This window comes from Alexandromys fortis, unplaced genomic scaffold, assembly GCF_014885135.2.
Source record: "Alexandromys fortis isolate MF-2015 unplaced genomic scaffold, M_Fortis_MF-2015_v1.1 scaffold_12, whole genome shotgun sequence".
Classification (NCBI taxonomy): domain Eukaryota; kingdom Metazoa; phylum Chordata; class Mammalia; order Rodentia; family Cricetidae; genus Alexandromys; species Alexandromys fortis.
In genome coordinates, this window is record NW_026067937.1 from 5,999,049 (window position 1) to 6,021,831 (window position 22,783).

A 22,783-nucleotide genomic window follows, 5' to 3' on the forward strand; every position below is an offset into this window, starting at 1 on the left:
ATGACATGGAGACAGGATTTTATTTTCTCCCTGGCATCTTTCCTAAAATTAAACTCTTGCCTGCCTATCCCAGGATCAGCAGGTGCAGAGCCGTCGAGGAATACTTTCTTTAGGAAACCTGAGAGCAGGAATTCCTGCTGTGGAGGACTCTGGCCTGGGAAGGCTCACTCATGCCCAGGCTGAGAAGCCAGAAGGGTTCAGATCACAGGCAGAAAGACAGCCGCGGGTTGGCCTGGGCCTGCTGTTTCTGCTGCCAGTTTGAGTTGGCCATTGAGCCTGGGGCCTTCGAGTGATTCTGCGTTTGTGGAAATACATCAGGGCAGCAGGCAAAGCATGATGCCCCTGGACCAACTGATGCAAGGATCCTACATCCTTAGAGGCATGACCTCTACCCTTGTGAGGAGTTATTTAAACTTTAGTGACATGCCCAAAGCTTCAGTCAGGAAGACAGCTGGAAAAAATTCCTGTTTTATGATATAGGCATCTCGGGTTCTGGTCCTAAATAGCAGTCATATCTGTATCTCATCTGTGTGTGCCTTTCTGGGAGGGCAGAGTTAAGATCAGACCCTGATAAGACATCTCAAACTCAACTTCCGGGCCCTGGTAGATTTATTACTGGGGTGTTTCATTCTCTACATTCCTGTTGACGCCAGTGGAAGCCAAAGGGTGCTCTCTTAAGTTGGAACCATTAGCATCTCTTCACTTCATGCTTTTTAAGGGACCAAGGCAGACGGCTATGGTCATCTCATTGGTCAGGATAGAGAATCATAGAAAGAAGGGTCAGTTCCTGCCTAAGCACTTCCCAGGAGCAGCACCCATCAACTGCTGTGCTAGGCAACCCCATCTCAGAGCTCACAACGTTTCTACCTCCATCCCACTTTTATTAACCATCAAGCATGCTTTCCTTTGTTTAATACACTCTGATATTAAAGCCAGAAACAGCTTCCCTACATCTAAAATGACCTTACTTGCTTGTCTGATTGTTGCTTGTTTGTTTCTCAAGACAGGGTTTCTCTGTGTTGCCCTGGCTGTCCTGGAACTCACTGGGATCGGCCCGTTTCTGCCTCCCGAGTGCTGGGATTAAAGGTGTCACCACCGTCAGTGCATTCACACGAGACCAGGTGCAAGCACGTGCTACAGAGGACATCACTGTGACACAAGATGTGTCACTCTCCCGCCACACGTTGAGAACACAGACACTGAGAGGTCACAGCACCTGTCTGTGGACAGAAGCGGCAACGAGGAGTCAGGATTCAAGTCCAGGCAGTCCAGTTGCAGAGGGCTCTTAAATGCTACCCAAGCCTCAGAGCCACAGTGCAGGGGTTTCAGCCACCACGCCCCTCAACGGTAGAGAGCCCCAGTGGTAGGAAGGGAGCGTGGATCTGCTCGAGCTGCCAGCCTCAGGTCTCAGGGCCTTTAAGAGGATTTCAGCAGGGATTATGGCCACGTGCAAATTCTGTCTTACGTGCTGACATCAGATCTCGCACTTGAGTGAGGTCCCGTTAGAGAAGCTTCTGAAACAGCGCCAGCTTAGGAGAGTGTGTCACAGGTCAGACAACGGCCTTCCTTATCAGGATGCACAGCTCAGGATGGAGAAGAGAGGCCCTCAGGTACACTTGAGTTATAAGAACTCTTGTGTCCTCTGGCAGAAAATCAAAATACTCAGCGCAGTCTCCATACACTGCGTACACCAGCACGCCCAAGAGACTGCGGTGCATGGGCCACATGACATCTCTGGCAATGTCTTCCCGAGCGTGTGGATGGGGAAGCCTTTACCAGACAGTCTTGCTTCTACATGTACACACAACCACACTGCACCGTCCTGCTCCCAACAGGAAGCTCTTACAGTTGGAAACATTCCAGGTCCATCCCCAGAGTGGCAGTAATACCACAAAGAACTCTTCTCCGGCCAATGAAAATCCAGTGTATGTAATTTTTACTGAAGTTTGGTCTTTCGAGCAGAAAATAATCTCTCACTTGGTAAGGGTCATCCACCGGTGGCCCAGGCCTAGAAACACTTGCAGTAAGAAGACAGGAGGTAAAAGAGCTGATGGATCCGTGTATTCAGGATGGTTTCAATCTGCAGAGACGGATACGAGAGTAAAAGGAGAGTTTACTCCTCCCCCTTCCCTGACTCTTTGGAAGAGATTCAGACTCAGCCAGGAGTGGGGGCTGGCACCTGTAACCAGACGGCTGAGGCAAGAGGTGGTGAGTCTGGGTCAGCCTTGGGAAACACAAGACCCTGTCCCAAAAACACAAAAGAAAACCGTTTTTTTTTTTTTTTTTTTTTTTTTTTTTTTTTTTGGCCACACTTGTCTTCTTTCTTTTTGCTGTGCTGTATGCAAGCTGAAGGCAAGTGGCCTCACCTGAGTCAAAAGGCAGCGTTTCCAGTTCTCACAAGGAATGACCGAGAAACAGAGCAAAGTTATCTAATATCAGCTCAAACCATTAGAATACTTGTGATGATGTTGAGTCCGCAAAATCTCAGCGAAATAGGATGGCTCAACTAATATACAAGAAAAGCACAACTATACCACACAGACTAAAAACTGCAGCCAACGAAGCTGATGTTTCATGCAGCAATGAAGTACTTCCAAGGTGTCAGAACTCTGACCTGAAACTACTGTCCTGGTACACAACACTGCAGACTCCACGGACTGCTGATGCTCAAAGCACAGAGAGCCCTGCGTGTATCTGACAGGTGGCCTTTGGGAACTCAAGATGCTACGGGCGTCTGTTCTTGCTTTTTACCATATAAAGGTATCTCTGCTTTAGGAAAAGGAAGGCTGAAGGCTGAGCCATGTTCTTTAGTCGTGGGATTACTTTATATAAGGGCTTGTTACTTTTTGTAAATTTTCAAAGAGGTTTTTAAAGAAAATTTTATAGTGAGAGTTCGGATGAATTCAACATATAGTTAGTAGTCACAGTGTTTATGGACTGAATTGATACTTGGTTACTTCATTTTTCAGCCACACAGTAGGCAATTGACAGCTAGAAGCACAGGAGGGGACTTCCAAAAGAGAAAAGGAAAGGAAAGAGGAAGACAGAGGAATTTTTGAGAAGACTGTGTGGGGCTGTGCAGTGTGAGGCAGACTATCCCTTTGTGAATTCCTGATGGATTCCTCAGAATATGGTGTTCTAAGACTCGGTCAGAAGGCTGTCTGGAGTCTCCTGGGTGTCTGTTCTATTGCTAGGCCTCCCTCTGACACGGTAGTTACTCACTATCTGAACACCCACAGTTCACGGGGCTTGGAGAGGTCAACACATGACTGGGTCATAAACCCAAGTCACCAAGGACTAGGTCAGTTTTTAAAAAGATTAATAAGTCAGAACTGAGAAATGATCAGTCAGTGGTCTCAATTAGATTCCTACTTCTCCACAGTCCTTTCCAATCTCCTGCTGTGCATGGCCTTGGTCACCATTACAGAACATCACATCCCAGTACCCAGCTCTTGAGTAACCTTTGTCTAGAAACAGCAACCGGTCAGGAAATGAAGAAAGAGTGGGCAGTCAACAGGAACGCCATGACACTGACCACAACTTTCTTGGGGGAGCTCTGCTCATCTCACACCAGTTCCCTCTTCCCACAACCATCTTGGGGACACAGCCTGTGCTCTGTTGCCATTGAGGGGTCTAACCTGGTCCCACAATTGGATGAGTCTCTAAGACTCAACATGGGAATTAAGAAGATCGGTCTTAGAATCAGCTCTCAGGCAGGCATCTCTCTGAGCCTTGACTTCCTCATTGTTAAACAGAGTTCTGCTTACACTTCCTTTGAAGATATTATGAAATAATACACACCAAAAATCAAACACGGAGCACTGTAGGAAAGCTGGCTTTGGAGCCGGCTTATAACAGAACCTTTGCCTGCCATCTCCTGACCTTGGGCAAGTTATTTAACTTCTCTTCCTTGGCCTTCTCACCTGCAGAATGGAGATTATAACACCAGTGTCCACCCCACAGGTCACTGCAAGCGTCATGAGTGGATGCATGTGATGAGCCTAGAGTCCCTGATTTGGAGCAAGGATTATTTCTGTTGGCACAGCTCCTAGACCCTCACTCTACACCTATGAGCTACTCAGAAGAGTGTACTGGTAACAGGAAGAAAGCTGGCTGGTTTTGTTTCTTAGGCCACAGCTTGCTCTAAACAAGCAAGAAATGAGAGTTACCAGTATTAGAGGAGATTAAAACTTCACGAATAAACAGTAAACAGGCATCGAGACTTAGGACTACAATGTGGGGCCACTTAGTATCAGGGTCAGCGTCTGGTGAATTACTCCCTGACCTCACAGCACTGAGGGAATACTCACACCACGGCCTTGGGTCATCAGAGACATGTTCAAGTGAAAACAGGAAAAAAGTCTGCCTTGCACGTCTAAGACCTCGGGTCCCAAGGAGTTAAAATCCATTGTACACACCAAGTTTTGGCACTTCCAGAACTCTGGAAACTGTTCTGTGGTCTGATGAGCTGAGATTGTAGTGGAGACAGGAAACTTGAACTTCAGGTAACTCTGTCTTGCAAAGGGTCCTTCCAAAGCCTCAGCAGTCACGGAGCAATGTGCTCACACTAGATAGAGGTAAGACTTAACTACAGTCAGTTAAGACTGCTGGCCCCTTCTACAGCTACTGAGTCAGGCGAGCAGTTCTGGGGCCTACAGGGAAGGAAAACTGAGCTGAGGACACAGTCAGCTGGGTTTGCTGGCAGAGGGTCACTTCCAAATAGAGTTAATGCCCCCAGCCCTCCCAGTGCACCGCTGACATCCAGAGCTCCAGCTGCCAAATGCGTCATGACACACGGGCACGGTGCCAGAGCTCATGTCACCTGTGTCCTCCAGACTCAGCTTCGGAAGCAGGTGGAGTGGAGGAGAAACAGACGCAAGGAGGCAGAGGCTAATCTGTGAGAAAGTCTTCCAAATTCCATAGCGCATCAGTGAAAAGGTGAAAGGGTTCCCCAAAATTTGACAATTCTAAAAAAAAATCACCCATAATGAAGGTAAAAGTACAGGTTTTTAAACAATCAGTGACAAAAGAAAAATAAAAACTCTTGGCTACCTATTATAAAAGACTGGCTTATTCCTTTAAAAAGGGCTGGAGATCTGTCTAAGTGGGTGGGTGCTTCCTGAGCAATCATGAGGACCTGGACTCAAACTCTCACATAAAAAGCCAGTCATGGAAGGGTCAGAGGCAGGTGGATCCCAGGTGCTTGCTGGATGGCCAGCCTGGTGCGGTGAGCTCACTCCAGTGGAGTGAGGCTGTGTCAAGGTAATAACACAGAGAGCGGTAGAAGAGGAAACCCGGCGTCACGCTCTAGCCTCTGCATGTTCATGCGTGGGGCATGAGTCCTGCACACTCCTGTGCATGCACACAGGAAGGGAGGGGGAGGGAGAGAGGAGGGCGCAGTGTAACATGTAGATGTGATCAGAGTCAATGAATGTAGGAGAAAAGTATTGCTATATTTTTGGTTGTGAGCCAGGCCTTTAGTGGCTGAGCCATCTCTCCAGCCTGAAAGGTATTGTTAAAGGGTTCTATGTACAAATGATCTGTCTGGATTCTGTGACCTCTGTCGGCTTTTAGAAATGTTAGGTGGAATTTTCTCTTTAATTACAAATTCACCTTTAATGCATTCAAGTTGCATTCCTACTTCTGGATTATTCTTGAGTGTAGGAACTTCAGAACTTAACAGACATAGACTGCCCCGACTGTGGTATCCCGTGAACTGACCGCTGCAGCCTGGCCCTGAGGCTGCAGTACTCCATCCGGTAGAGTCCCCTTGGGACTTGCATCGAGGTATCAGTCTGTGATTGTTTCTGAGATAAGACTGGAAAAGTAACATCTACGGGTACCACTCATGGACATGTGGATGGATGACTTCTGAGTCTTCCCCTTCAGATCCACCATCCAACCTTTAATTTACCACTTCACTGGATATGCCTGCCACACTTAGTCTCTCCTCCCAAACCTGGTCTCCGCTCTAGCCATCCTTCCCTCCCTCCCTAACTCTCCCCCTCCCTCCCTCCTTCTCTTGGAAAGCCTCAGCATGTACCCTGCCAAGAGTATAGACCTAAGAACCCAGGCCTACTCCTCCAATCTCAAGACGACTTCTAAATCTATCACATTGCTTCTCTCCCGTACTGGAACCTTCCCTGGGCTTGTCTTGCCTCACTCATGACTACTGATTGGCCTCCATATAGGTCTCTTCCTACCTCAAAGACAGAGCTGGAACAAACATACCCACTGTGTAATATTTCCAGAAGAGAGGCAATTGACTGTGGCCTCTCTTGGCCAAGATCCCAAAGGAGGGTACCAGCTGGTCTTACAATGACAGTCTGGAAAAAAACATGGGTGTGGCCATTTCTCGTTCTCAAGAGCCCTGTCTGCCTCTGGAGCCTTTTAGCTGTCCTCTAGTTCTGACTATCTCCACTTCGCCGAGCTTCCTGCTTCCCCAGCTCTTATCCTGGGAGACCCTGGCAGGTCTCACCCACACCCTAGCTTGACAGGCCCCGGAAGAGCCGCAGGGGCCTGACCTGTGAAAGCGAGCTGACAGGAGCTTAGCACTTCCACGCCGGGGACCCAGAAAAGCACATTGCTAGTGCTTCTATATTTATCTGTTGCCAAGAAGTCTAAAAATTCTGAAGGTGGGGTTCAGTCCCTAGGACAGCACAGTGGCCTGAACAAGGCCTCGGCTGTCCTCACAGTTACCCTCGGCGGACTCTCCAAACTGATCCAAACAGGCTTCCTCAGAAAGAAAAGCTTACCCTGGAGTTCAAACGGTCTTTAACTGACCCTCAGCTGCTCCAAAGCCAGATCAAGGCAAAGCAGCTCACTTGAGAGGAGAAGGCTGTAGCTGCCACCTCTTCGGTAACTGAGGAGGAAGTACCTCAGGAACAGCAACTGACAGTGTTCTCCAAAGTCGAAAGCAAAAATGCAGTGTGTGTGTGTGTGTGTGTGTGTGTGTGAGAATAAGGTGTCCACCCTCAATAAGAGGCAATTATTTAAATGCACCCTGGTTCCTTACATTCCACATTAGGGTAACTACTACACATTTCTCTTCTGAGAAGGAGCCACGCTATAAAGTGAGGAGTGAGCACTATAAAAACCCAAATAGTTACAGTGCTGGGGTGGGACTTCCAATGTCCCCCATTCAGAAAAGGGCCCATAATAACTCTACGAATGGCAGGTGGCTTTGCTTATAAAGTCGGTCCCAAAATGGCTGCAAACAAGCATAAGCTGTTGGAATCCCAGAGAAAACCCTGATGTTGGCTCATTTTCAGAATGTCTTCAAAAAGTAAGGGACCCTGGGTTTGTGCCATTAAGATCTGGGCTGGAACTGGCAAAACTGGATATTTTCTGTGTGGCAATCAGGGTGATGTCTGCCTCCAGGGTTTGCCTGGGGCTCTGAGTGTATCACCAGGGTTAGCAGACAGCAACCTCCCCACCTCCCCCATCCCCGAAAGGAGGCTGATACGTTATCATTTCTGTGTCTACACTCTAGCCTAGAGAAGGGGCAGACACCTGTAAGGCCAGCCCTTGGAAGGCTGAGGCGGGAGAGCTAGGACTGGGAGTCTCAGGTCAGCCTGGCAACACCTTACCTAAACTAATAAAATAGTCTATCAGTAAATGAGTTCGTTGTCCTCACCATTCCCATTTAAAAACAATCCCGCCCCCAAGGCTACTATGGTATCTCAGGATGTCCAGCAGCGACTGGTTCTTATTGAGCATTTCTAATACATAATCTATTTTCATGCGACCTTACAGTCCGCCCTCCCATGGGCCCTATATAATCGGTTCTACCATTCTTATTTTACATTACCATTCTTAGCTAACTCAGGGGAAACAGCCTCAGAGAAACTTGAGAAATTTAGAACTTCTAAAGCTAACAGAGCTGGGTTTCTAATATAGACCTAAGCACTGCTAAACCCAGGTTCTTAAAAACAAACAAAACAAAAAGGCCATTTCTCAGCCAGCGAAACCACATACACTAAAATGGAGACCTGATTCTTGATTTGGGAATGAGTCAGGGACTGAAAGGGTTAATAACAACTTATTGTCAATGGAAAAATTAATAAAGGAGCTTGTGCTAATTTTCTTGCTTAAAGGGTTCTGGAACCTTCTCTAGAATGAGGCCAGTAGCTGGAGAGCTGTTGGCAGTGGGAAGGCAGTAAGAGGATGACCACACACCCTCAAATTGGAGGCACTGGCTCCATAGCTGGCTTGCAGATGGGCCCTCCCATTGGCTAGCTCCTGTGCGCGCCAGTGGTCTCCTGGGTAGGATGTGGTCCGACCACATTCTTTGAAGTGTCTGGTAGCTTCATGCAGGCCACCTGGCCCAGAAGGCAAGCTAATCCTGGAGGAACAGCAGTATGCAGCACTGTGTCCTCCTTTCCAGAGAAGTCAGACCTCCTGGTCACTGGGGCTAGGGTCATCTGTCATAAACAAACCAGTCATGGTATCCCTAGGGCATCTGACAGGTGGATTATCCTGAGAACACAAACCCAAAACATCCCAGGAGATGCGATGAGTTGTTACCTTGTACACACTTTACAAAGATGTTATCCAGCCAAGCCACGTGAGCAAGAGAGATGGCCCTGGGAGGGCCCCCCTCCCTCAGTTTCTTCATCTGTTAAGCAGACTAACCACTGGTCTTCGGAGCTTTAAGGAGAATGAGTCAGGACGGGGTAATACTCAGGACAGTATCTGGATCTTAGGGACAGGTCACCAGGGCACGACCTGGTTTGTGCCTGGCACTGGGGGTGGGGTGGTGTGCCATCTGACGTAAACAAATAAACACGCTCTAGAAGCTGAGAGTTCAAGGCCCTATTTACAAAAGCAAAGGGGAGGGACTTGTGCAAGACAGCAAAGAGAAACACTACCTGGCACACTCTTTGATACGCAGTGTCTCCAAACCCTCAGGGGCATGGAGAAGGCTGCTGGCAGGGGTGGGCAGAACAGCGATCACAAGGCCAGTCAGGGGTGTGTTTTAAGGGCCTGGGTGGCACACATTGTACACAGGGCTTTGGGGACCTGATCTTTTCTGCACCAAAGCTTCGGGTCTGGTATGCCTTCTTTTCGTATCCCTACTGTCCTATCAGCCCTAGGCTGATAAGTGGTGGAGTCTACCTGCCGCCCCTGGTATCTACCACTGGTACCTGAGTCTTTTTTGGTACAATTGGCAACACGATTTTTAAGGCCCTGGGCAAAATTAAAATGAGTAATAGGGGTCACTTCCTTGTTTAGAAACCACGGAACATGTCAACAGCCATGATGTGACAGCAGATCATCCAATCCGAGGATCTACACGACTGCACAGGCTGTCTGGTCTCAAGGCCTGCCCTGCCCACACCCAATGTACAGCCACAGGACGGTCCAGAAGCTTTCATTTTGCAAGTCCAGTCGATCTCTAAACGACTTCTCCAGAAAGACCGCCACGTATTATCTTACGCTCCTTGCAAAATACAAAGACTGGAAAAATCCCTTCCAGAAGAGCGCAGAATTCCACATTAAAGGAGAGCCTGCTCACCAGGGAGTGAGCGGGGCTGCCTTCTGGACAGTCTGCATTTGCATGCGGCCACGTGAGCTGCAGACACTCTATCTGTGGAAACAAGCAAGCCTGGCATTTGGAAACCTAAGTGAGACCAGATCCTGGCTTGAGGAGCCTCCTGATTAAAGCCAGCCCGCCGAGCTTCCCAAGTTTCACTGGGTACGTGCCCAGTGCAGGGACTGGATCCTGCCAGGGGAGGAAAGAGTCTCTCAAGTCACCTGTGCCCAGGGGCCTCCTGGCCTGAGCTCTGAGAGGCTGCGATCTGGGGCTTTATAAGCCATTTTGGGGAGCTCCCTGAGACCAAGTAAAGCTATACTGGGGAGTCCAGAAATGTTTGGGGAACACGGGGTCCTTGGAGGAGGAGTGGAAACAATTACTGACTCTGGAGATGTGCTCTGGGTCCCGGTTTCCCATCTTCCTCTCTTCCTGCAGTCAGTTTTCCCCAACCTCAGCAGGGAGGAAGGGGCCATTCTGGTTGGTGCAGCCCCGAGGCTTTTTCCTCCAACCCAACTTCCCCTTTCCTACCAGGAATGAGAGAAGCTGCCACACCCTCTGTGCTTTCTAGGGTCTTTCCTGGCACTGACAGAACTCAATAACCTCCAGGGTCAGCGAGGTGGCAAGAGCCTTTCCTTCATGGAGAAGGGATCACTGTGTGGCTTAGGGTAATTTACCCCAGCAAGCTTGCACAGCAGTTTCAAATAACCAGCATCAAACTGCTTATTATATGTCTGCAATTAAAGCTTAGAGGTAAGAACAAAAAGTCACCCTTTGCTCCAACACCTGACGTGACCAGAATCAACTCCAGAGCCAAGTAATCAGACTAGTCAGACCAGGGCTAAAAGCTCCCACAGCCTCTGCCTCAACCACATGGTACTAGGAAACCTTACCTCTAAGCCTCTAGGTTCTGAGGCTAAGGAGAAGGTGGGGGAGAGGCCACAGGAGAGACAGCTCTCAGCTGAGGGCACCCAACACTAGGCAGCAGTTAAGGTCTTACCACACTCTGGGCCGCCCTATTAGCCCTTGTGGCACAGATATTTGCCAAACTACCAACGGTTTCCTTTTTCATCTTTTGTCTCAAAACATCAGCAAACGGTGAGCTTTCTGCAAAGGCAGGAACTCCTCACAGCAAGCAGCTCCCACTTTCCAGATTTCATTGTAGGCTCTGCTTTGGGTCTTCTCTTATCTGGATCGTGTCCCTCACTCTATCTGTTCTCCCCACCCCCACCCTCCAGTCCACCGGCCTCAGTCAGTGCTGGAGTACAAACATGTTTGCTCCAGATATTCCATCACCAAGTCTCAGCTGAGCTGTGAAGACAGCAATGCCAAGATACTGTTTCTGATGGTCTTGCTGGAGCCCAAATTTTACAGATAATCTGTGAGCGCTAGAAATATACGTGGCTATACTCAACGTAACCCAAATGTGCTAAAGCTGTAGATAAAATGCTGTCCCGGAGCTCTGGGGAGTAAGCAGAGCTCACCTAGGCCAGCACTTAACTATCTAGGGCCCACAAAGGACCTGAACACGCTGAGGATGTGTGGGGAGTTTAGCGTACAGGTATAGTCCTTGTCCTTCCGTGTTAATGACCTCACTGGGGGAGCCCAGACCATACACAGGAAGGAATGTGAAGGCTGGCAAATACTGGGCCCCACTGGTCTCAATTTCCAAGTACCTATGTGAGAGCCAGGGTGGAAGGCACGCAAAGGTTGTTTGATTCCCTAACCAGCCTGACACTACAGAAGGCCAAGCCAGAGCAATACCTGTTAGAAATATGTGCAGAACTTCCCAGCACCCACTTCTAGATGGTCAATACAAACACAGCCCTTTCCTTAAGTGGAGTCAACCTCACGCCACCATCAGTTTATACGCCATATTTGCTTGGTGGAGCCAGGTTTGGTACCCTGCTCTCCCCTCAGATTCTCATCTAGCTCTCTGGCACGCTTGCTCTGCCTTGCCTCATGGTGATGCCTTCCACCAAGTTATGAAGCAACAAAAAAGGCCTTTATCAGACGTCCAGAAGTCCTGTGCTCTTGGAAGTCTTAGCCTCTAAAACCAAAAGCCAAATAAACCTCTATGATTTATAAATTACCCAATCCTTAGAATCCAGTCACAGCATTAAAAACAAACAAACAAATAAAAAAGCCCAAAGATGGAGATGCTGCTAGTCAGTGAGGCTGAGGTCATGCATTTGGAAGGCAGTCCAGAGGCAACCTAGAAAAATATATCTCAACATTTTCCCCAGGAGCAAACCCGGGTTCCGAGGGCCAAGGGACTAGCACAAGGTCTGCGAGGGGTGGCAAAGCTGGGAAATGACTCCAAGTTTCAGCTACTAAATCCACAATGGTACAGTCATCAAGATTCCAATATAGGTTTCTGGTCTGCCTGAGAGAAGGTGATTTTGCAAAACTGTGAATCACTCATTAAGTACAGAGTCCAAAATCCCAGGGGATTATTGTCTATTTGGTTCCAGCTGGAGAATCAGAGCTCAGGGTTCAGAGTTGGCAGGTGACCCATGATGTGATAAGAATCCAACTTGTTGTTCTCAGGTCTTTGCTGGGCAGCTTAACTGGCAGTCAAAGGTAACTCGTAAACATCACTGTTCAGATCAACAAGATGTTTTCATAGAGAAATAGTTAAGTACCACCCATAGCTAAGGAAGGAAGCTTGTGTTGTCTAAGGAATTGCTTCAGTCAACAACTTTGCCAAAGGCACTTCTTTCTAGCCCAGAATTTTGGTGCCAGAGGCCAACTGTATCTTAGCAAGGCTCACAGTAAAGGGTAGGGCAGTTAAGGGACAGCATCTTATCAGCCCTGGAGTCACAGGAGCAACACTAGACTGGAAACCACCCACAGACTTCAGGGAAAAAGGGAAAAGGCAGTGAAGGGAAAGGTTCAATTACAGATCTGGCTCAAGAAACAGTCTTGGCCCCCACCTCCTTTCCCGTGTCTCCACTCACTCTGTGTGTCCTGCACAACCAGCCGAAGGTCACGGAGCCCTCCGCAAGGCCATTCTGGCTTTTCTCTGACTGTGTCATGGAACGATGGGTCTCCCCATGGCCAGCTGGGGCTGCCTAGTGTCCAGGTGGCAGGGGAGAGGAGACTCAGGTTCAGGACAGCTCCAATCAAGGGTGGGCTGGGGGCAAGAAGGGAATGGCCAGCATGGAGCCGCGTTGTCATTATTTAACCTCTCCCGGCCTCAGTGTCCTGTCTGGAAGCCACCATTTCGGAGACACCAAAATGCCAGATATAAAACAGGTAGACTAGTACCAGGAACACACTAATCCCCGGATACATGTTATCTAACTTTATTTTCATTTCTATCACACAGCTCACTCCTCGAGTTCCCCACCAATCGAGCCAGGCGTGGTTTATGTCTGTCTCCCTCAACAATGCACGGGGACCCAAATAGGAATTCCATTCTGGCTCTGGGAGGCTCTGGGGCTTTGGAGAAGGAGCATATTTCTTTAAAAACGTTAGACGGGAGCAGGGAGCACATGTCCCTGATCATCCTCAGCTTGAAATACCATAGGCTGCTCCAACCCCAGCTCTACAGCCACACAGAGAACTACGAAAAGTCTCTCTAATGGATGTGCCCCATTATAGCACAAATTTATATAGGACAGATTTCCGTCCCTCCAAAGCAAGGAAGGGTCGGAAGCTCAGGGGACCATCGGGTCGGTTGAACTGAATGGCTCTTTTATTCCCTCATTCAGACATCGCTGAATGCTAACTCCTCGGGGATGCAGACAGATAAAGTGGGTCCACATGAGGGGGTTGGACTATCTCTTTCGTGTAAAGCCAGCTTGCTTGCCCCAGCCCCGAGCACACAGCACTCTGCTCCCCAGCCTCCCGAACCCCACCTGCACCTGTCTTCTAAGCCCCGTATCCCAAGATCTCCACAGAGTGTTACTGTCTGGAGATGTTTTCCATTGGGTTGAGGCTCTGCAAGATGGGAAGGAACAGCTTCCCACTTCTCATTCACAGACGTCAAGCCTCCCCAGATGTTTCTGGGTGAACTGTAGCAGTGCCCCACTGAAGCAGGAGCTCAACAGGAAAGCAGAAGCAATAACATCCCAGCAGCTGGGAAAAAACATAGCAAGTTCAATCAATATGGAGGTGGACTTTTTTAAAAATTTTTTTCTCAAATAAAATGAAAACCCATACTGACTTACCCAGAAAGATGCATGTAAATTAGTGTGTGTACATTAGGATGCTTATAGGTATAACCCCCACCCAAAAGTTTCTTAAGTAAGAAGTGGGTGTCATTATCTGAAGGTGCTTAGTTCTCTGACTGCATAGGGTCGTTAAGGATCCAAGCTATTTCCTTTACCCCCTTGACTGTACTGGGGTCCTAGATTTTCTCCGATTGTATACAGTTATAGACAGTAGCTGCTGGAAGTCTGAATGTCACGGCCCCATCATGCTTGAGTCATTCTTTTCTGAAGTCCCACCTAGTGGGCTTCCCTCCTGCCTCAATGGCTTGAAGTGGTTCACAGAGCCGCCCCTAAGCCAATCACCATCAAGAAGACTAAACGTCTGAAAGCCAGGTTGGAGAGGTGGGTCAGCGGTTAAGAATGAATACTGTTCTTGCAGAAGACCCAAGTTCAGTTCCTAGTACCCATGCCAAGTCACTCACAACTGCCTATAACTCTAGCTTCAGGGGATCTGACACCTCCTCAGGCACCCACACACATATATACACAACATATCAATAACAATGAACAATGGCTGGTTATAAAATACTCACATGGGACATAACCCCACAGAACCTATGGTGGTGCACAGTCCTCTGCAGGTTTTCAAAACTCTCAACTATGCATTTAGCTGAAAGGCATGTAAAAACCACCCAAATATGATAAGCCTGCTGTCAAACACCTTTCTTATAAAATACTTTGGGTCAATGATCAGATATAATATAAAGGCCCTCTTGAAACCTGATTCAAATAAACCAACTTTTATTGCTGAGGCAATTCAATAATTTTGATTATGGACTAAATACTAGGTTATATTAAGGAATTATTCATTATGATTATGACATTGGGAAAATTAAATGCAATAACTTGCATTAACACATCAACAGATGCTTATTTTCCAAATGGCATGTACCGAAGCATTCCGGGATAAAATGGCAGGATGCAGGGGACCTGCCTTAACTACTTCAGCTGCAAAAGGAGAGTGTAGAGGAGATGCATGCCAAATGGCAGCGACTGGTGAACTGTGCATGCACATCATATGGATCACTACACAAGTCTCTGCTTTCTTAGGGTGTAAGGGACAGTCCTGGGGACAAACTTGGGGCCTTGCATGCAAGGCAGGTACTCACTCTATTAGTGGGTCAACTCGGCTCTCTTTTCTTTAATGCTTCAAAATTTTACACTATAAAATTCCCAAAAGTGTTTAGGAGATACAGCATGGAATCTTCCACCATGCCCCCCCCCCCAAAGCTGACTGTGCCTCACAGCTGGTCCTCCTTAAGGCCTCCAGCTTTCTCATCCCTCTGCAGCACTCTCCCAGATGTTTGTATCACTGTCCCTTCTCAAAGGGGCAGTCCTCTCTCTGAAATCCTTGCTTATCTTTTTAGTCTGTTTTTGTTTGAGCTCAGTACACTTATCTGAAATGACCTCACTATCTTGAGTAGTTACTGCCTATTTCCCTCCATTTGAAATGAGGCCAGCAGAAGAGCATCGAGTATATTTCAAACCATCTTTCTCCAATGCCAAATCAGCATCGGGCACTAAAAATGTGCTCAACTGTTTCCATGAACAACCCGGGTTTTTCTCTTTTTAAAATCTCTTGCCAGTCCTAAGCACCTAACGAGCACGTGGCATGCATTCTTATTCAATCCTCACAACAATCTTATGATGGCAGGTATTACTACTGCCCTGCAATTAAAATCTAAGGCTTATTGTAACCTTTTGCTAATGGTAACTACCCAACAGAACACTCCCAGTCACTAGTCCTGGGCCCGCGGCAGGCATAACCAATGGATCTCGGAATTCTTCCTCCGGAGCCAGTACTCTCAGCACCCTGCTCCAGACAACTACCCCTTTGATTAGACTGGTGTATGTGTGATGGCCAGGTGACATTCCTACTTCAGGTCAGGTGTCAGTTTTAACTGCTGCCCCATCAGCAGTTCTTCCCAGGGTTTACTTCTGCCTCTTTGGGAAAATGCAAAACCTAATGGCACAAATGAACCTCAGCTATGGTAAACAGTATTGCCAGACCGCTGAAGCCAGCGAGCCTCCTGAAGGTTATTAAATAGCTCTGCCTGTTGCCAGTCTTCTGAGGTTTGGCGTGAAGGGTGTGTGTTGGGGGGGGGGGGGCTCCCTTGTGGGGCTCTCTGCCTGTCTCTGGACTGCTACAGATCAGAATTTCCAGCTCTGCTACTCCTCAGCCTCCCACACCCTTTTGCCAAAATTGCCTAAGAAACACAGACACAGAGCCGGAACTGGGGGTTCTTCTGCAGTCCAGGCCCAGCCATTACTGTGCTCCCTTAAACAGGCTACTTTCCCTTCTGCCCACCTTAGGTTCTCTATCTAAAGAGTGCTAACAGCTCAATGAGTGCCTTCCTGCTCCGACCTCAGGTTCAAGATCTGCTTTGGGGGCTTTGGTTCTCTTTCTCTCTCTCTCTCTCTCTCTCTCTCTCTCTCTCTCTCTCTCTCTCTCTCTGTCTGTCTCTCTGTGTGTGTGTGTATGTGTGTATGTGTGTGTGTGTGTGATCTCAGGCACAGACAAGGTCTCCTATAAATGTTTACAGGAAGACAGGAGAGGAGAGAAGGGCCCCCTAAATGGACCCTCAATGGGCTGTAGGGGTGGGTAGGTAGACTGGATACTGTGGAGGATACAAGCCCCCCCCCACCATAATAGAATTAGGAGTTACCATGCCTTCCTGTGTTCTTCCCCCCATAACAACCCTGTGGGAACGCAGGAAGTGAGCAACAGACCCCACATTCTGCTGCTTTCTAGCTAAGTTAACCTTTTTTATCTTGGTAAGTTAACCTCACTGTGCCTGCATTTATTTACTTAGAGCGGGAATAATTACAGACTAATAACAATACCTGCAAAGAACCGTGAACAGGGCATGCGTAAAGTGGATGCTAATAAAGTTAGCTATCAGTATCACTGATCTCCAGATTATATAGGTCAGGATTGAGGGATTCTGCTGCCAGGTACAATATTGGATAAACGCTAAGTGCATGAATGAGATTAACTCAACTCCTTTTGCCTTCTCCATTTTCTCTTCTTTCTACACTTTGATTGGCAGACTAGCCTAGCATCCTTCAAAGTTAGAGGGGAAGAGATGGTGAGACTCTTATACATGCTACCTCTAGTAGGAACATATTAAAATCTAAGTTCACCGAGGCACTATACACATATATATTAAAAAGATATGACCAAAACACAACAGATAAAATTAAATGGAATATTTAAGATATTCAAATAGGGACTAGAGAAATGGCTCAATGGTGTACAGCTCTTGTTGCTCTTGCAGAGGACCCAGGTTTGATTCTTAGTGCCCACAGGGTGGTTTATGGCCATCCATAACTCCAGTTCCAGGGGGTCTCATGTCCTTTTCTGAACTCCAAGGTCAGCAATAATGAACCTGGTGCATAGATAGACATGCATACAAAACACTCACATATAAAATAAATAAATAAATCTCATAAAAAATAAACACTAATTTTAAAATATTCAAATATCCTAAAAGAAAGGGAGGGAAAGAGAAGAGAAAAACAGAACAAATAATAGCACTAAACGAGTAGAACTTGCTTTCAATCAGATCAGGAAGAAAGCTAAACCCAAGCAGTCTACACCCGCTCGAACACAGTAAGACTGGATAGACTAAATGCAACTATACACTGTCTATAAGCAACTCACTCAAAATGCGATATGGAGTAGTTAAAATTGAATGTAGGAAAAATGCATTGTACAAGCACATATCAAAAGAAGGCTGAAATGGCTATAATTCATATCAGATAAAGTAGACTTCAGAGCAAAGAAAATGACAAGGGATAAAGAGACATTATCCGTCCCGCCAGCTTTCACACATGTATCCTCTAAGATGACATTTTCAGTACGATGGGAGCAGTACAGGGCGACCCCCACTCTCCACCCCACTCCAGCTGTCCACTCCCACTTCTTAAGGGGCACACAGGAGAGTGCCTGGAGTGAATTCAGTTATCTTCCCCAACCCACTTTCCTTTCCACTTTTAATTAGCTTGTAAAGGGAAGTAACCCCAAAAGTGGCAGGAGTAGGGACCTTGCTAAAAAGCCATCTTCAGCCTGGTACTGAGCACACATTCTTTGGTGTGTGTGTGTGTGTGTGTGTGTGTGTGTGTGTGTGTGTGCGCGTGCGCGCGCGCGCGCGCGCGCGCGTGAATTCTCAGTTCCTCAGTATTGTGCTGTATGTACATAACTATTTCTTTAAAAACCTTTCTCTGTGTATAACTGTGTGTGAATGTTCATGTGTGAGCATAGGCACCCACACGCCACAGCGCGTGAGTAGGGGTCAGAGGCCAACCAAGGAGTCAATCTCACCTTCTACCTTGAGGGCCGCTCTTTGCTGTCTGCTGCTGTGTGTTCCCAGTCTTCGTTGCCTGTGCTTCTGTCTCACTTCTAAAGGTATACATATTTCCACACTCTTACTCCGCCCCTTACCCAGATAGATTTCTTCCAGGAGAAATTATGTGTGGAAAAACCTTTTCTCTAAAAACCGATAATCATGCCCAGGATAAAGTCCTGGATTAGGGTTTTGACTTCTCTCATTGTGGCTGGGTTTGGTTTAACAAAGCGCAGCAGCGGTCCATGCATAGTTAGCGTGTCCTGTCTGCTGTCTCTGCCACCTAGACCGAGACCTGACTCCTCACAGCCTGCCTCACACCTCCAGCTCCATCTGCCTGCTTTCTCAAACGAGTCCACGAGCACGGTGCATGGACACACCGAGACTAACATGGCCTCAGCAGCCCTAGGCAACTGGACTTCTAGCCAGTTCCAGAATCAAGGTTTAGTCGCTCCTTGGCCTGGTCCTGCTGTCCGGATTGCAGATAGACTGAATCGGTACCGAGAGTCAGAAGTTAGACAGATGGTAAGATCACGTGAATCAAAGCGCTGGCAACCCCCCCTCTCCCCCCAGCTAGCCTCCTTCTGGAAAGGCAGGCTCCAGCAGTCAGCAATCTCCTTTCTTCCCAGGCCTCCAGTTTCAGGAGTGATGAAATCTGTTATCAGGGGAGAATGTGCTTTTGTGCTGTGAGAAATTCTGCAAAGACAGTCTCCATCCTCAGCGCGGTAGTGAGGGGCTGCACGACAGGGGCTCTGCAACTGGAGGGAGCGTGGTGCGAGCTGCCTGTGACATCTCTTCCTTGGTGACTGTTTTGCCTCTTTAAGCCTCTGTTATTTCCTCTGCAAAACGAGGGTACTAGTGGCTGCCCTCCTGCTGTTAGTCTGAGGATTACACGAGACAGTGCATGTGGGCCCCTTAGCACTACAGTGCACATAGTAACCGCTGAATAGACAGCCTGCCTGGTATTGCAACTAGACTCGGATCATTCACTCCCCCAGCAGAAGCTGCTCCTTTGTGTCCTCCATGATGCTGGCCACAGGGCACCACTCATGGTGCCCTTGTTGGCTCAACAGTCCTACTATCTGGATCTACTTAGCTGTAGGTACTTCAAAAGGAACACTTAATAACACCCTTCCTTGTCTGGTTTAGTTCTGCAGGGGAAGCAAATTAGCCACGTAGCCATGCAGGACCCTGAAAACACATGGTCCCTAACACAGTCTCACCTTCCACTTGCATCTGTAACTGATTAAATAACACAAGGCAACAGTCTCACTCAAACTTCAAGAATATCACGATGACAATGACTCGGAGATAGGGTGGAAGAAGGAAGAAGTGGCATGTTAATTCATCTGACATAATTTAAGACGCCATTAAGCCAGGAATAAAGCCCACCTTTGAGCTATTGAGGATCTAAATGGCTCTCACTAAAACCTGCAATCTGAATATTTAAGTGGTACTCTAAAGAAGAGCTTTTCTTCCAGGGGACAATGCTCCATTACAACAAACACACACAGAAGCCAGTGAAATTAAAATAAATAAATAAACTGTTTGGCAGTGAGGAGCTAGCCCAGTCAGTAAAGGGCTTGCTGCCCAAGTATAAAGACCTGGGCTCAATCCTCAGCACTCAGTCAAAATGAATTGCGATCCCAGGGCTGGGGAGGCGGAGAAAAGGGGATCTCAAGACCCTGGCAGCCATCCAACCTGCCTAATGAGCGAGCCCCAGGTCACAATCAAAGACCTTGACTGAAAATACAAGATCAACAGCTCCTAGAAACAACATCTGAAGCTGTCCTGGGGCTTCCGTGTGCAAGTGCACCCATGTGCATGTGAACCCATATGAACACAGGCTCCTATTCATACACAGGAAATAATTGCTCAAACTGTAACAAGAAGATACATTAATGTTTGGTTGAAATCCTCTAAATAAAGGAATTACCCCTGTCTGACCTAATGTGGGGGACGCATTTATTTTTTTCCATTCACTTTTTTATCTTGCTCAACTAGCATCTTGTCTCACCTCTCCATCTTTTTTCTATCGCTCACTTACTGTTCTCAGACAACCAGGGCGGATTTCTCACCCTCTCTCTGGGGCATGGGGCAGAGCATGCGGCCCTACACTAAAATAAGTGGTTCAGCGATGGACACATGACTCTAACTAAGCCAGTCACAGCTAAGTAGACCTCAAGGACAGAATTGTTGTTTGACCTGTCAGGGAAGCCAACTTACCCCCTTTTCATTTTTCAAAGCTAAGCACCACCCAACCTTAAGGCAGTAAAATCACTTTGCTTAAATTGGGTTGAACTGTGTCTGTAACCCGCGGGGTCCCGAGACATAAAGAAGTGCACTTAGTAAGCAGTAACTTTGTGGTTTCTCAGCTTCAGGCAAATTACCTGGATTCCCAAAACACCTTCTCACTGGCCTTGATGTGAGCTCAACATTGACTGTCTCTGAGCTCTTACTGACTGCTGCCTCGGATGCCAGGGACCTCTCTTGGGGACCCCTGCTCAGGTAAGCAGGTTCTGGGTAAGAGAGAAACTCTGCTTCCTCGAGGTACTTTTGGTCCTGGCCAGGACACAGCTTGGCAATGAGACCTCCAGAAAGTGCTCTGTGGTTTTGTTTTCTTCTTGAGAAGAAGCACAAGGTGTGGCGGAGGCCGCACTCTGTGGTGCTCAGGAATACAGTCTCTGAGTCAGGCGGAGCTGCGCATCCCCAGTCTGTCCTCACCTCAACTACCGACAAGCTCCTGTGAGCCATGGTTGATCTGTAAACTGGAAATAAATCATAGCAGGATGGCACAAGGTGGCTTCTAAGGATCAGACCCCACAGTTAAATGGGAGCTACAGGAGTTGTAACTTTCTCAAAGGAGAAAGAATATCAAAGTCATCTGTAAAAACTATAAGGTATTCTACTGCTAGTAGGGCTGGTCTCTCACCTCTCTTGAACCAGCTATAGTCAAAGTCATCACGAGGGATAAAAGCACAAAGCTCAGTGAAGTTAAGGCACTCTGTCTGGAAGGAAAGGGCTGGAAAGACAAAGAAGACAGAGAGAAAGGGAGAGGGAAGAGAGAGAGGAAGGGGGTGAGGAAAGGAGGAGGAGGAGAGAGGGAGAGGTGCCAAGAAGGCACAGGGATGCAAAGCCCATGGCAGAACTGGCATTTCTACCGATGATTGAACACATTTTCCAAGAAATATAGGAGGGTTTCAAAGCCCGCTGAATTGGGTGGTTCATGGAAAACCCTATCAACAGCAACCTGTTAAATGTTCTGGAAGCCTGGAACTAGTCCCAGGCTATGCACAGTCAGGCCCTGTTGAACTTTTCCAGAGTTCCATTTGCAAAAAAATGCAAGCAAGATCCTCCTCCTAGCTTTTCAATTTAACAGACTTCACCAACAGGATGAAAACGGGCGGGCTTCTTTGTGGATGAGACATTTCACTTTCTTAACATGGCGGCTGAAACTTCCAGGAAACCCAGTCGTGGAGTGCCTTACAGCAGGCCCTCCCATTCTCACTGGCACACCTCAGCAAGCAAAGGGTGCTCCGCTTCCAGCAGGCTGCTCACAGCAGAGAAATACTTGTGGGAAAACCCAAGAGAGAGAGAGAAAGTGTCTCCCTGACTGGAGACTTCAGTTCCTTATTAGTTTGGAGACTTACACACACACACACACACACACACACACACACACACACACACACACTAAGGCTAAGAGATGCCCTTCACAAACATATAAAGGAGCCACTTTAATTTGCAGAAGTATTGCTTAATGTGGAAAAAGTTCATGCTTAAAAATCAGGTCCATAAAATGGACCTACTTCAGAGGGAGGCTTAGAAAACAGCCCCATTGGAAGCTGGAGAACTCAGCTCAGGAAAATAGATGGACTGTTCTCTTCTTCTTCCCAACTGCAGCCTGTGTGCCAGCCCTGTGTATTTTGGACTCTTTCCCACCCTACCATGATTTCCTGTCAAAGTCTGGGTCCCATGGTAACTGGAGAAATTTGGCGTGCTGGCTCTTTACGCCATGGTTGGCCACACAGGGGATGCCAAGCGGGTGTCTTCTCCACTGCAAACATGTTTCTCTCCTCCGGCTCTGTACTAGAATAATGCGCTCTCTCTCTCTCTCTCTCTCTCTCTCTCTCTCTCTCTCTCTCTCTCTCTCTCTCTCTCTCTCTCACACACACACACACACACACACACACACACACACACACACACAGGCTCTTACTAACAAAGTACATTTTTTCCACATAGATTTACTGCCTAACCTCTCTTACTTACCTTGGAAGGAAGTGAAAACCCTTTCGCAGAGTAGGAAAGCCCTTGCCTACTTAGAAACATCACTGCACAGAACAGGAGCAGTGAAGGGCTATCAGAAACACATCAGGGACATGCCAGCTCGCAGACACATCCAGCAGCTTCACAAAAGCGCAATGTCACTCAAGGTGGGGGCAGAAGTTATCCTGGGAAATGTCTTCTTGGGTGATGAGGATTCAGGTACACACTGACACGAGCTATACTTTAGATGTCTGAGACCCACACCTGGAGTTTTTTTCAGATCTCAATGAGACCTATGCCTGGAGTTTTAGATCTCAGCCTAAATGATACAGCCTCGAGGACCATGCCAACGCCTGGCACCAGCTGGCTCACCAGCCGTGGTCTTCCAAACGCACGCAGTACACAGTCTGCACAGCAAA

At 47.7% G+C, this 22,783-nt stretch overlaps 1 protein-coding gene across 3 annotated transcripts in view; it reads right to left on the reverse strand.

Annotated features, from left to right (window-relative positions):
* Abtb2 (ankyrin repeat and BTB domain containing 2) overlaps positions 1–22,783 on the reverse strand; it is a 154,459-nt gene that overhangs the window by 109,722 nt on the left and 21,954 nt on the right. Inside the window, exon 2 of one of the 3 annotated variants that reach the window (XM_050147131.1) lies at positions 969–2,080. The exons of the other annotated variants lie outside the window; for them this stretch is intronic. The gene's annotated coding sequence lies outside the window, so the exon portion shown is untranslated. The remainder of the gene's footprint in view (positions 1–968; positions 2,081–22,783) is intronic. 3 annotated transcript variants of the gene reach the window in all.